This window comes from Vicia villosa, linkage group LG1 (genome assembly GCF_029867415.1).
Source record: "Vicia villosa cultivar HV-30 ecotype Madison, WI linkage group LG1, Vvil1.0, whole genome shotgun sequence".
Taxonomy (NCBI): Eukaryota; Viridiplantae; Streptophyta; class Magnoliopsida; order Fabales; family Fabaceae; genus Vicia; species Vicia villosa.
Window position 1 is genome coordinate 180328903 of NC_081180.1, and position 14331 is coordinate 180343233.

Consider the following 14331-nt stretch of genomic DNA (forward strand, 5'->3'; position numbering starts at 1 on the left):
ACCGCTGGTCGAGCAGGATTTGAAGGTCCTGGTTTGTCAACCTTGTTCTTTGTAGAGTTGAAACGATCTTCTTCTACTTCTTGAAGAGCATAAGACGAGTCACAATCTTCAGAATTTTCAGGGTGTTCTTCCCAGTCTTCAGGATGAAGAGACTCATTGTCAGCGACACTTTCTGAGTCAACTGCGGGACCATCTTCCCCTTCATCGTCAAAAATGGCATTTATGTGATAATAACCATCTTCAGGATTATAAATCTTGGCAGATGCATTGAAGCCGAAACCTTCAGTAATTTCAGGCTGCTGAGAAAATTGACAGGGCTGATAAACCTCTTCTGGTTGACTATTATATTCAAAGGAATCTCCCCATCCAGTTGGTTGGATATCCTCAATCGCAATCTTTGAACTTTCAGGTGCAGTATATTTCACCATATAATCAAATTTGCCACTTGGTTGTCCCAAGGTATCCCAGACCTCTGCAGGAATAGGTTCAGTTTCTTTGCCTTTGGGTTTCTCCGAAGGAGGATATGGGTCTTCCTGAGATATGTATCCCGAGTCATTGAGATAACACTTCCATTCTTCTTCAGTATCAGGTAGACCTTCTTCGATACATTCTTCGATAAGGACATTAACCTCTTGAGGAATTGGGTTAAGGAATCCTCCACTAATGAATGTTTCTTTGATCGGACGAAGGGTTTCATCCTTCTTGGTGCAGTTTGAGAATGTTGGTGAACATCCGAGACCTGCTCTAGTTTCATTCTTGGTAGGGATCACAACTTGCCCCCAGCCAGTGGTAGTTCCATCTTTCACTACTTTTACTGCCTCTTTGTAAGAAGAGATTGATGCTTTCTTTTTGGAAGATTCGTCTTCTAAAGAGAGACCTTGGAACTGAGTTCCTTCCACATCATCAGCACTGATAAAAGAGAAATTGGACAAATGGCTCACCATCAAGGCTTGCTCCCCACTTATTGTTACCAATTTTCCATTTGTTACAAATTTTAACTTTTGATGGAGCGTAGAAGTTACTGCCCCTGCTTCATGAATCCATGGTCGTCCTAACAGACAGCTATAAGCAGCTTGAATGTCCATGACCTGGAAGGTGATTTGAAATGTATGTGGACCAATTGTCATGGGAAGGTTGACTTCGCCGATAACAGATTTCCGCGATCCATCAAATGCTTTGACAACTACACCACTGAACTTCATAGGCATTCCTTGGTAAGACAAGCGAGCAAGAGTCGTCTTCGGCATCACATTCAAGGAAGATCCGGTGTCTACCAACACATTGGACAAAGAGTCTGACTGACAGTTCATAGAAATGTGCAAAGCAAGATTGTGATTTTTACCCTCCTCGGGGAGTTCTTCATCACAGAAGCTTAAATTGTTACAAGCTGTTATGTTAGCTATTATCCCATCAAAGTGGTCAACAGTCACATCATGATCTACAAAAGCTTGATCCAAGACTTTCATCAGGGCTTCCCTGTGGGCTTCAGAGTTTAAAAGCAATGAAAGTATTGAGATCTTCGAAGGAGTCTACATAAGCTGATCCACAATCTTGTATTCACTTCTTTTGATAAGCTTCAAAATTTCATCAAAATCAGGATTGACATTGGTTCCACTGGATTGACCAACATCAGTGTTTGTATTACTAACAGGAGTTTCCACAGGATTCCCTACTGGTGTATTGACAGGATTTTGCCCGATAGCAGGAGCAACAGGCTGCTTTGGAGGTAGTGGAGTATACACACGTCCACTTCTTGTTACTCGACTCACATCAGCGATGTTTATAACAGATGAAAGAGTAGGCAAAGGAACTTCTTGTCCGTCCTTTATCATTGTGGCATTGTAGTTGTATGGAACTGCCTTGTCAGAGTCATAATGAACAGGTCCAGGTAGACAAATGATCAAAGGAGCAATAGGAACCTTCGGCTTGTTGTAGGTAACTTCCATGCGCTCAGGCATGTTGAAATGAGGAACGATGATGTTAACTGTAGGCATTTCCGAGTTGATATCTGAGACTAAAAGCTCATGCGGATAACATCCTATCATGTTAACTTCATTTTCATCCCTATTTCTGTAGATCTGAATAGTACCATTATCCAACAGTACTTGGAGATCTCTTCTCACAATCGAACATCCGTGAGGATCTACACAACATATTCTACAGGAACCGTATTGATGCTGGCGAAAATTCGGCCCTCGACAAAGAGTGGCGTGCATTTGTACCAAATCTGCTCTTGAGAAGTTGATATTATAGACTCGGTATGGACCAGGACATCCGTACACCATGTTTACAACATGCCCTCCATGATTGGGCAGTGGATTTGCTTGCACATTAGGATTCAAATTTCTGAAAGAGAGGAGATTAGATCTAACCAACCTCTGAACTTCATATTTCAAAGCTATGCAATGCTCAAGATCATGGCCAGGTGCTCCTTGATGATAAGGGCACGAAACTTCAGCTTTGTACCACCATGGGAGTCTCTCAGGTACTGGTGGTGGTGCTTTAGTTTGAATAAGGCCTCTTTCAATCAGTGCAGGGTACAATTCTGTGTAGGTCATCGGAATCGGATCGAACTGCGGAGCTCTTTGCACACGATTCTGATTGTTGTTAAGTTGTTGAGCCTGTTGTCGAGGCTGTTGTTGTTGAAACTGCGGGGTAAATCCCGGATTCGGTGTTGTATTAACGACTGGCGCAATAGCAGAAATCTGTTGTTGACGATTAACATTTCCTCTTGACTTTCCTTGGGACACCATGTCAACACTTTGTTCTTTCTTCTTTTGGAAACTACTTCCGAACTTTTTGGTTCCGCTTGAAGATCCACCTTCTTTAGTTAGACGTCCGGTTCGGACCCCTTCTTCTAGACGCATCCCCATGTTTACCATTTCGGTGAAATCACTTGGAGCACTAGCAATCATGCGTTCATAATAAAATGGACTGAGAGTATTCAAGAAGATCTTTGTCATCTCTTTCTCTTTTAACGGTGGATTAATCTGAGCAGCAATTTCTCTCCATCGTTGGGCATACTCTTTGAAGGCTTCATGGTCTTTCTGAGCCATGGATCGAAGCTGATCTCTGTCTGGAGCCATATCCGAGTTATACTTGTACTGTCGAACAAAGGCCTCACCTAGGTCATTGAAAGTTCGAATATTGGTGCTATCCAAACCTGTGTACCACTTCAGTGCGGCACCAGTCAAGCTGTCTTGAAAGTAATGGATGAGCAACTGATGATTATCTGCATAAGTAGACATCTTTCTGGCATACATCACAAGATGGCTTTGTGGACAAGAACTACCTTTGTACTTCTCAAAGTCAGGGACCTTGAATTTAGCAGGTATTTGTACACTGGGAACCAAACATAGCTCCTGGGCATTCTTTCCAAACAAATCTTTTCCACGGATAGCTTTAACTTCCAACTGCATCTTGTTAAACTGCTCTTGGAGATCTTCCACAAGGTTACGCTGATTTATGCTATCATCCTGATCATGATAAATCTCATTGCCACCATACGGAACTGTGTGAACCGTAGGGGTCGGAACTGTCATCGTGGGTTGAGAAAGTGCCATAGTGATTTGGAAAAAAGTTACCCCTGAATGTGGAATAAACGCCGAACCCTGTGCAGCAGGCGCTTCAGTTGTAGCTGTTTGAACCCCAGAGAAATTATGGCGGAAACCTGTACCAAAGCTGAAAGGCGTGCCCCAACCTTCTGGCATGGAGAAAGATGGAATACCGAACGCAACTGTAGAAACTGGAGTAGTGACTTCAGATGTTACTGTCGCTTGACTGTTAGGTGGCGGCGGCTGATTCTGTGCGGCCGTTAAGGAGTCAACCAGAGTAGTGATACTTTCCAATTTTTCTTGAAGGGTGGTCACTGTACCACGGAGCTCAATATTCTCTTGTTCAGAGTGTTCCATTACTCTTCTTCTACTTGAACGAGTATTGTATCTGTGATCTGATTGCGAGCGCGGTCGAGAAACTTTGAGACGCGACAGCTTGACGATCTAATGGAGAAAGATCCAAAAGATGAGACTCTATACAACAGACTCGATATGCAGAATGATGTATGCAAAAAAAGAAATTTATGATTTTTTCCAAATATTTTAAAGATTATTTCCTTGCAAACATTGGAACACAAACTATTCTTTTATTCATTTTTTTTATTGCAATAATGGGAAATGTTACAACATTGGAGCATAGCTCCTTACAGAAGCAAATGATAAGTAAGAATCTAAACAAATCCTAAACATCTTCATCAGACGAAGAACCAAATGCATTGTGCAGCTTGAGCTTCATGATTTCTTTCCCATAGTGAGCTTTCAATTCGGCCTTTTCAGCTCTCAGCTTGTCAACCACATTCTTCCAATTGTCAGGCATCGGAGTGTTGCTTGTCGAGGCTTCAAGATTTTTCTTGCTTTCTTTGATGTATCTTCTTATTGCGGCATCTTTCCGACGAATCTTCTCATCTTTGTTCATGAGCCATCCATCCTGATAATAGAGAGTTTCTTCATGTTCTTTCACTCTTTTCTTCAACCTTCTATTTTCCACATCAGTTCTTCGAAACTTTTCTTCCCAAGCGTCTTTTTCTATCCTCATCTTGGTCAAAGTGTCTTGGTATTCCTCCATAGCGGGAATGTTGGGTCGTTGAGATACTGCAGGAAACATGGGTTTTTCATAAGCATAAGGCATTTGAAACTCTTTTGCTCTTTTCTTTACCCAGCAGGTGTAGGCATCCATGGCAATGCAATTTCTTTCCTCACCTTTTTCTTTCCATCGGACGTCGCACCAAGCTTTCACCATTCTCGCTTTCAACCTTTTAGGATTATCCCCTTCTCGGTAGAAGTAACCTTCCACTGTAGGACCAATGGGTTTAGTTGAATTTGCATACCCGAGTTGTCGTCGGGCTAGGACCGGGTTATAGTTAATTCCTCCTTGTGTACCAATGAGGGGTACGTTGGCGAATTCTCCACAACTTTCAATGGTTTCTGTACCGCAGCGAGCCAAGGTATACCACTGAATATCATTATTAGTAAGAGACATAAGTCTTTGAGACCAACGTAAACCTTCTCGGTTTTCCGTGAAAATGGGAGACTTAGGTAAGTGTGAAACAATCCATTTAAACAAAAGAGGTGCACAACATACAATAATTCCACCACCTTGGTGATTCCTATGATGAACAGAGAAATACATGTCACCAAGCAGAGTCGGAACGGGATTTCCATTCAAAAAGACTTTTATGGCATTGATATCAACAAAGTCGTCGATATTGGGAAACAGAACCAACCCATAGATGAGCAAGGCTAGTACAGCTTCAAAAGCTATCATGCTACCTGTTTTGATGAAATCAAAGGCTTTCTTTATTAGAAACTGTGAAGGCAAACCTGGAAGGTTTCCTTTGGTAGTCCAATTACTCTCTATTTCAGATTTCTTCAAGTGGGTGCCTGTTACAATGACTGGTGACTTAGGAATGGCTTCCAAACCATTGAAAGGTATTTTGTCAGACACAGGAATACCCAAAAGATTGGCATATTCTTCCAAGGTTGGTACCAACTGATAGTCTGGAAAGGTAAAACACCGGTAGACGGGATCATAAAACTGAACCAGAGTTTTGAGAAATCCCTCATCAACATGAGTGTTCAAGATAGGCAAAAGCTTTCCATGGCTTTTCCTAAAATCAGAAGGATCTTGTACAAAAGATGCTAACTCTTTCAGTCTTTCCACCTTAGGCTCTTTGAAACCGTACTTTTTGGTATACCTTTTTTCCATAACTTAATCCTATAATGTTTGCAAAGAAAATTCTCTAAATTTTTGAAAAAATCATGTTTTTTATGGAAAAAGATGGGTTTTTTGCATGGATGTATGAATGCATGGATGCATGGATGCCACATATTCAAACATGGTAAAGCGAACATGGTAACGCAAACATGGTACTGTAAACATGGCAACACAAACATGGTAACACAAACATGGTACACACAGGTTCAAAGGTCCAGCGTCACGAGCATGAGGTCGGAGAACCAAAAATGGGATGGTTCTAGTTAATCACCTGCATGACATGTTCTACTGATACGTCAGAGTCTACATTTTTCTTTCGGATATTACCGGCCTTCCACAATTAAACTCATGAGCCAGTAATATTCTCAAGAAAAACTCGTCTGAGTGTGGTTCTCCGCATGACAACTAATCCAAGTCTTCACCTGAATAGTTTCTGCACCACAACCTAATAAGGCCAGGATGGGTTGGGGTTCTACAGCCAACTCAGCTTCTACAGTTCAATGAAAGCAATAATGTCTTCGCAATTAACTCGCTAAACATATATTACAAACAAGGAACCTCCACTGAGCGGAAGGATTCTCACGTGCGCCTGCACATGACTATACCCTCCACCTAATTCTTATGTGTACTTAATCCGGGTTAGGATTTGTCCATAATGTATCACTTGTAACAGAACCACACAAGTAACAGAACCAAAGAACCAAACAAGTAACAAAAATAAAAACAAAATAAATAGAAATAACCCTTCCTTTGGAAACAATAAAAAGATGGTCCCCAGTGAAGTCGCCATTTTTCTGTCGCGGGGAAAAATCGTATGTCCTTTTTTCGGGATGAGACACCTGATGCCTTCTTTGGGCTCGAGTGCTCAAAAAATGATTTTTCTTTTGTACGGACCAAACTTTTTATTATTTCCAAAGGAGGAAAAGGAAAAAAGCTGCAATAACCTAAAAGTGGGGGGAGAGATCTTTGGGTAAGAGGGTTGGTTATACGAAGGGAAGGTATTAGCACCCAACGTATCTATAGTACTCTATAGGTTTCTTTATTTTGTTTTTCATCCTTGTTATGGTGGAGGTTCTTGTGAGAAAAAGGTGGGACCTAAGGTGTTTGTTTGATTATGCTCGCAAAGATCATCGCGATCCTCTGCATACATATCCCTTAGAGGGAATCAGAGCATTTGTAGCTCGGGGTCTACGGGTGCTAAGGTTTGAATGGTTTTTTTTGTTTTGTTTTGCTCGCCAAGGATCGACCTTGTGCCTACGTATTCTCAAAGGGATGTTGAGAAAGTCAGAGCAATCGTAGTTCCCACTTATGCTAGTGGAAGCAAAGGAAAATAGACAAATGTCGTCTAAATGCTAGATGTATCTAATCTATATCATCACATACATCTGTTTGATTTTTGTTTGAAAATCTTTTCATTATAAGCCCTGGGCCATGCCACTTATGGCGCTTAGAATGATAAAGATGTTTTTTTGTTTAACCAGCCTTGTGGCAAAAACTTTCAATGAAGTCAGCCTTGTGACAAAAAGTTTTGATTAACCAGCCAGCCTTGTGGCAAAAGTTTCAATGAAGTCAGCCTTGTGACAAAAACTTTGATTAATCAGCCAGTACGGTGGTAAAACAGTTTGATTGATTAGCCAGCCTTGTGGCAAAAAGTTTGATTGATTGATTGTTTGTGATGATATATAAGAGATACTCCTAGCATAGAGATGAAAAATGTCTAATCTCCTATGGTACTTGATTTGGATATTGGGGATGCTTATAAGAAGCCCGTGGGTCCTTGTACGAAGCCCAAGAGGAGGCTATCCGAGGGTCCTTGCATTGTAAGCCCAAGAGGAGGCTATGTGAGGGACAATCCAGGGTCCTTGCATTGTAAGCTCAAGAGGAGGCTATGGGAGGGTCACTCGTTTGTACAAAGCCTAAGGGGAGGCATGGTATAGTTGGTTTGAGCTCTTAGAGCGATTTCACCGGGAAACCATACTCTATGTCCTAACCTAAACTAGGGAGATTCTTTGCACGAAGCCCAATAGGAGGCTATGGGGAACCTAGTGTTGTACTAAGTTGAACAAGCATATATAACACAATCACAAACATGAACAAGTACGAACAAATATGCACAAGTACATGAACAATTATGAACAGTTATATGAACGGATATGAACAAGTATGAACAAGCACAAAGTGTGTGTATTATAATGGAGTTTATGAAGGAAATATACCTGTAAGCATGCTCCATTTGTATACACGGGGCTCGGGACTCATACTCGGGGAGAGGTCCATTTGAGTTTATTCAAAGCTATGTAAACAGGTATTCACAAAGGGGCTTGGGACTTATACCTACATGGAGGCCCATGGTATATTTTTGGGAAGATTTAAAGAAAACCTTCATTTTTTGATTAGTTGTTCAAAGTTAAAAAACAAACTGATCGAGGTATGTACAAAAAAGGTGTACAATGAAATACCTAATTTCATGTACGGGAATGGGACTTATACCTACGTGGAGGCCCATGTTTTATTTTATAAAACATGGTTGATTGTTTTATTAACAGACGCGAGGTTTCGTTGTTTTGAAAACAGTTTGAAAGTTTGTTTTGAAAGAGTTTTCTGTACAAAGAAAAACTGTAAAAGGAAAGAGGAAAGGGACTTATACTCTCTAATATTCGAGAGGCCCACATAGTTTTGAAAATCAATTGATCAATTAAAAAGATTTAATCAATAGTTTCCTTTGAAAATAAAAAAGAAATGGTTTATCGTTTTTGAAAAGAATCGCGATCGCTTGTTTTAAAACGATTTGAATTTTGAAAGGAGTCAAATTAATCAAGATAAACAAAAAGATTATCCTCAATTAATACTTAGATGATTAGGGTTTACTCCAAAAATATTTACAAGTGATGATTTTGAAAAATCAAGTGAAAAACAATATTTAAAAGTATTAAAAATACTTAAAAACAAGTCATTTTAAAATTATTTAAAAATATATTAAATGAATCTTTTTTTGTGATTTTTTTTTTAATATTGTCAAAATATGTATATTAAATAAATAGTGTAAAAAAAAATGAAGTGAAAATAATGAATTTTGATTGGTTAAATTAATTGGTGATGTTTGTTAAAAAAATGAAAGAAAAATAGTGTCAAAAAAATGGTTTTGGCCCTACCAGGGTTTGAACCCACGCACCCACGCTTGCTAACCAAAACATGGACCAACTGAGCCACGCTTGTGGCTTGTTTATAATACGCTTCCAATGCATTATATTTTAAAACAAATATTTGAATTCTTTGAACGAAAAAACGCGCCAAGAACACAACCCTAACTGAATTTTGAAATTCTTCAAATCTGTGTTGTTTTGATTGATCAAAGGGTCTATCTCACTCGGTTTTGGACAAGGAACATGATGATGACTTTTAATTTCATTTATTTTTGCTCTAAGGTTATCAATTTTCACATGAACATGAAGAACCCTAAAACTGAATTTGATCGTGAAATGATGTATGTGCAAGTTATGATGCAATTGATTGAGGGTTAATGATCCCCATGTGTGCAGAAACAAGATGGTATATCAATATTTCATTTATGATGCGTGCATGATAGAGTTTGAAGTTCATGAGACTTACCTTCAAAAACGGCCAAAGTGGAGATTGAATTCTTCAGTAGAGGTGTTACAGAAGTTGTTGCTCGATCTGGACAGCTTCAATGATGATTATAGAACATGTCTGGGTGCTTGGAGTGGATTAAAAACATCTGGATCATTCCATGGAACCCGATCTGCAGTAGAACCAAGTGTGAATCGAGCCTGATGATTCTGAAGTTTTTGATTGATGATGAGTGTTGGGATAGTTCATATGTGACATATATGAGGTGTTGGAAGTGTTAGTTTGGACAGAAATGATCTTGAATGGATTTTGGCATGATAAGGCTCAATTTTGGTTCATGTGGAAGTGAGGTAGTGATTCTGAGATTTGAGTGTTTTTGGGGTGTGTGGATGGATCAAACACATCACATATGATGTTTAGAAGTTGTTAGAAACATCACTTTGGCCAGAAATTCAAAGGTTTGGAGGTTGAGTTTTCTACCTCTTTGAAAACTATGAAACTTGCAATTCAAGAAAGAAGAGAGAAAACCTATAATTGTGAGGTTTTGGTGTGAATTGAAGAGTGATTTGCACCTCTATTTATAGGCCAAGAGTTCTGAACTCAGACCTTTGCAAGTTGATCAAGAATTGGTGATTTGGCTTAAGAGATAAAAAGGAATCTTTTACATTTAATGCAAAATGGTTAAAGTGACCAAACCATGGTTAAAACTCTAGCTTCTTATCCTCTTCCATTCTGATCTTCTAATCAGAAAATATCTCTCAATTATTGCTTCTATGCATCATTGCTTGAATTATAGGTCATGTAGTCTTGAAACTTAGTGAAAAATGGTGAGAATTCAAGTGAAAAAGTTCACTAATGTCAAAATTCAAAACCATAGCTACACTTCATATTTTTTCATGCTCTTGGACATTTTGGAAAGCTCATATTACACACTTCAAAACCCTAGTTGAAATTTTCTTCAAGATCTTTAAGGAAGTGGGTGAAAAAGATCCATGAACTTTGAAGAAAATGAAGTTTTAAGTGAAGTTTTCAAAAGATACCAACTTTGAAGCTCCATATCTCTTAAATGGTTGATCTTATGAAAAACAATTATATGTGACAAAGTTGTTCATTGGATCAAAATCTACAACTTTCATGTTGGAAGTTTTTTTCAGTTTGTAGGTGAAATTTTGAGAAATTCCCTTCCAAAGTTTGGAAAAAACCATGAAAAACACCTAGAAATTTTTCTAAGTATGGAAAGTCAAACTTTTGACTTTTTGATTCTTGATTGATTTTCTTGATTTTTCTTGATCAAATGACTTCTCATATCATATATTGATGATTTAAAACTTCAAAAGTCATGGTTGACCAAAATTCCCCAAAAGTCAATGGTGATCTTGTACAGTTGACTTTTTCAAACGAATCGCGTTTCTGGAGATTTCAAATGAAACAGGCTATCCTCATCAAATGAATGGCATGAATGGATCACATTGAAGCATTAGAGGATATTGAGCCATGGTTTGAGTTGTGGCACCATGTCCTGATTAAAAAGTCAATTGTTCAGTGAATTAGGTCAAAAAACCCTAATTGTCGACCTGATGAAATTGATGACTGTGGATCTTGAATTGAGATGCAATTTCCATGGGATATTGTCATAGGGATTATTTGAGGATGATTGAAACCTTTGATTGACTCCCTGGGGATTTTTAGGGTTTCCCAAGTGTGATCCCTAATTTTGGTCCCTGATAGTTCAAAACCCTAATCTGATGATTTGAAATTTCACTGTTAATCAATCCTTGTGTAGGAGATGTTATGAGCCAATGGATTAGGTCAAAATGATGCACTTGGGGTCTTGAGGTCATGTCCCAAGTCATTAGGTCAAATCCTGAGCAAAAGTCAGGAGTATGCTATCTTCAGTCAAAACCCTTAACTGGTCGATTCAGAGCCTTTAAGCTTGTTGAAATGAATCTCTGAGGACTAAATGTTGATTGTTGATGAAGATAATTCTTTTGAAATGAAGGGAGAACAAAACCCTAATTGATTGTTACTTGTACTGATGAGTGATTTCTTGATTAAATCCTGCTGAGTCACAAGTAGCAAACACAAGCTATGCAATTTGTTAGAGATGCAAATGATGTATATGCAATGATATGAGGTGGTATCTTAGGTCAAAAATTGGGGTATGACACATACCTCTGTTCGGTAGAGATACGTGAACTGACTCTTTTTTATCGCTTTCGCATTTCTGAAAATATCACAGAGTCGCCACCGACCTTTTATTTTATCCAATTAAGGAAAGGTTTATAAAAGACACAGAAAAAAGACCTTTAAGAAATTCTGGGTAAGGGGGTAGGTTATACAAAGGGAAGGTGTTAGCACCCTTTGTATCCATGGTTATCCATGGGCTCTTAAGTTTGCTTAGCTCAATTGTTTGTCGATCATTTTTTTTTCAATTGCTCTGAAATTGCTCATATGTGGTTCCCAAATACTTTTGTAAATTGAATTTTGTAATGATCCGTGTGTGGATGTATACAAAATGCTTGTTTATCTTTCGAAAGATGTTTTTGAAAAGAACGTTAACTTTGTAATAATCCGTGTTTGGACGTATACAAAGTATTGTCTTTTTTTGGATAGTTTTGAAAAAACAACAGTGTATGAGAATTTTGTTTGTTTTGATTTGAGTAAGCAAACTAGGAGGTCTACCCTGAGTTATAAGGTCTTTATCCTATTTCCTTTAAAAATCTATCCTTTCACCGGATATAAAAGCAAGGTTCGATTTTGTACTCAAAACAGTAGAATTTGACTTTGATTTTGAAAGAATGAGAAAGGGATTACCTTAAGAGGTGCAAATGTGATTGTGATTGGATTCAGATATTTTATCTTTGAAGTTAGTGATCTAACGGTTCAATTTTATCTTTGACATACACGCAGTTTATATTTGCTGGAAATTAAAGTGCGGAAATGTAAAGTGCGGAAAGTAAATCTACGCTATTACATCGATTGTGCGGGAAATGTAAACTAGCCTATTTACATGAATTTGACATCCTATACATTTATCTAGGAATTTTAAATTGCAAGAAAAATAAAAGGCATGTTTTTGGATTTTTTATGATTGGTTTTAATTATAATTAATGCATGATTAATTAAATTAAAATGAAGAAAAAAGATGAAAATAGATTTAAACCTAGAAATTAAGTTTTAAATATGTACAAAATATTGGTCAATTAATTTTAAAACAAAACTAATTTTTTGGAATTTTTGGAATTGATTTGAAATTGATTTAAGTTAATTAAAACATAATTATGCAAATAATTATCCAGATAATTAAAACTTAAAAAGAAAATTATTCAAAATATGTACAAAATTAGTTTATAATATATAAACAATATTTAATATAAAGAACAATTTTTTTTATGATTTTTTTGATTGGTTAGAATAATTAAAAAGCAAATATATAAATATATACTAATTAATTATGTAAAATATTGAAATTTTGAAGAAAAATAAAATATTTTTATTTCAGAAAATAATATATTATTTTAGAAGTCTAAAAATATTTTTTGTGTATTTTTTGGATTTTTAAAACTATTTTTAATTAATTTAACAAAGAAATTAAAATAAAATAGAAAATAAAATAGAAAATAAAAGGGATACTTATCAGGTGTGATGGGCTGGAAAGTGCATGGTATGGACTGCTTGTATGATGCGTTGGATTGGCTTTTGAGATTGATCATATGGCTCAGATCATGAGGGAACATGATAGCCATATGGAAATCAATGCATATGATTAGTCAGATATTCAAAGTCCACGCTGGGACCCACACTGGCTGACCAACGAATGAAGAGAAAGGAATCTGCCACGCATGCAGATAGAATGGTCAATTTTTTTGACGGACGAACCACGCTTGGACGCGTGGTCGTCTTCAACCTCCGTCTGCATTATTTTTAAAACAAATAGCGGGGGTTTTAAACCTCCCCTATTTGTACGTCAGAAACGCAACTTTTGGTAGCTTCCCACACCTGCAAAAATAAGCGTTATGAATGAAAATAAATGACCCAGATCTACTTAAAATCACCTCCTGAACACGATGGTGGTGTTAGTTTTGCTATTTGGGCGCTGTATCTAGGGATTCGAAGAGGTTGAAGCTTAAGCATGTAAGAACACTTGTTAATGGCATAGAGTTATTCTCACGTGGAAACTCTCATGTTAGAGCCCAAATCTACCCTATGAGGCCTTATGAACTCATTAGAATGATTAGTTTATATTGAGGTTAAGTAAATATAGGAAAACAAAAATTGTTCATGTATGAATATGAAGAACGCTTATGCACGTGATACGACTCTCATGGGACCACACAAAGAGTTTGTTCTTACTTTATATGATCTTAGAAGATGATTGAAAGTGTTTGTTTGTATTAATATTGATTGGAATATGGAAATTGAAAATTACAAAGTTTGGAAATTTTTGTGAGGATTATGATGTTTCTATGCTATGCTTGAGCTATAATTTCGTGGTGTGTTGGCCCCTTTTGCTTATGAAATATGCAGCTTCATTTATAGGCCTTGGAGTGCTTAAATTTGAAGCTAAAAGCAATGATTGCTTTTGTTGAATTTTGACTTTCAAGCTTGGAACTCAAGCAACCTTGGCTTGCTCTTTCCTTAGCCTTTCCTTGCAGCTTTCTTGCTGCATAATTAAGCCACATGTGTGAGCCTTTAGCTTAGAAAATAAGCTACGATTTATCCTTCTTTTTTTCCTTTTTAATTTAATCTTAAATGATAAAATTAAATCAAAAAATGGAGAAAAATGATGTGGGCTTTGTCTTGGTCGTGGGAGGCCCATAATAACATGGCAAAGATGTTTGAACCATGAAAACTTGGCCCCTTTTGGAAAAAATGCAATTTTGAACAATGTTGGTTTCATGCATTTTCCAAAATTTAGCCAACTTTAACAAGGTGTAAATCCCTCAATTTTTGTCATATGAAGGAGATCTTGCA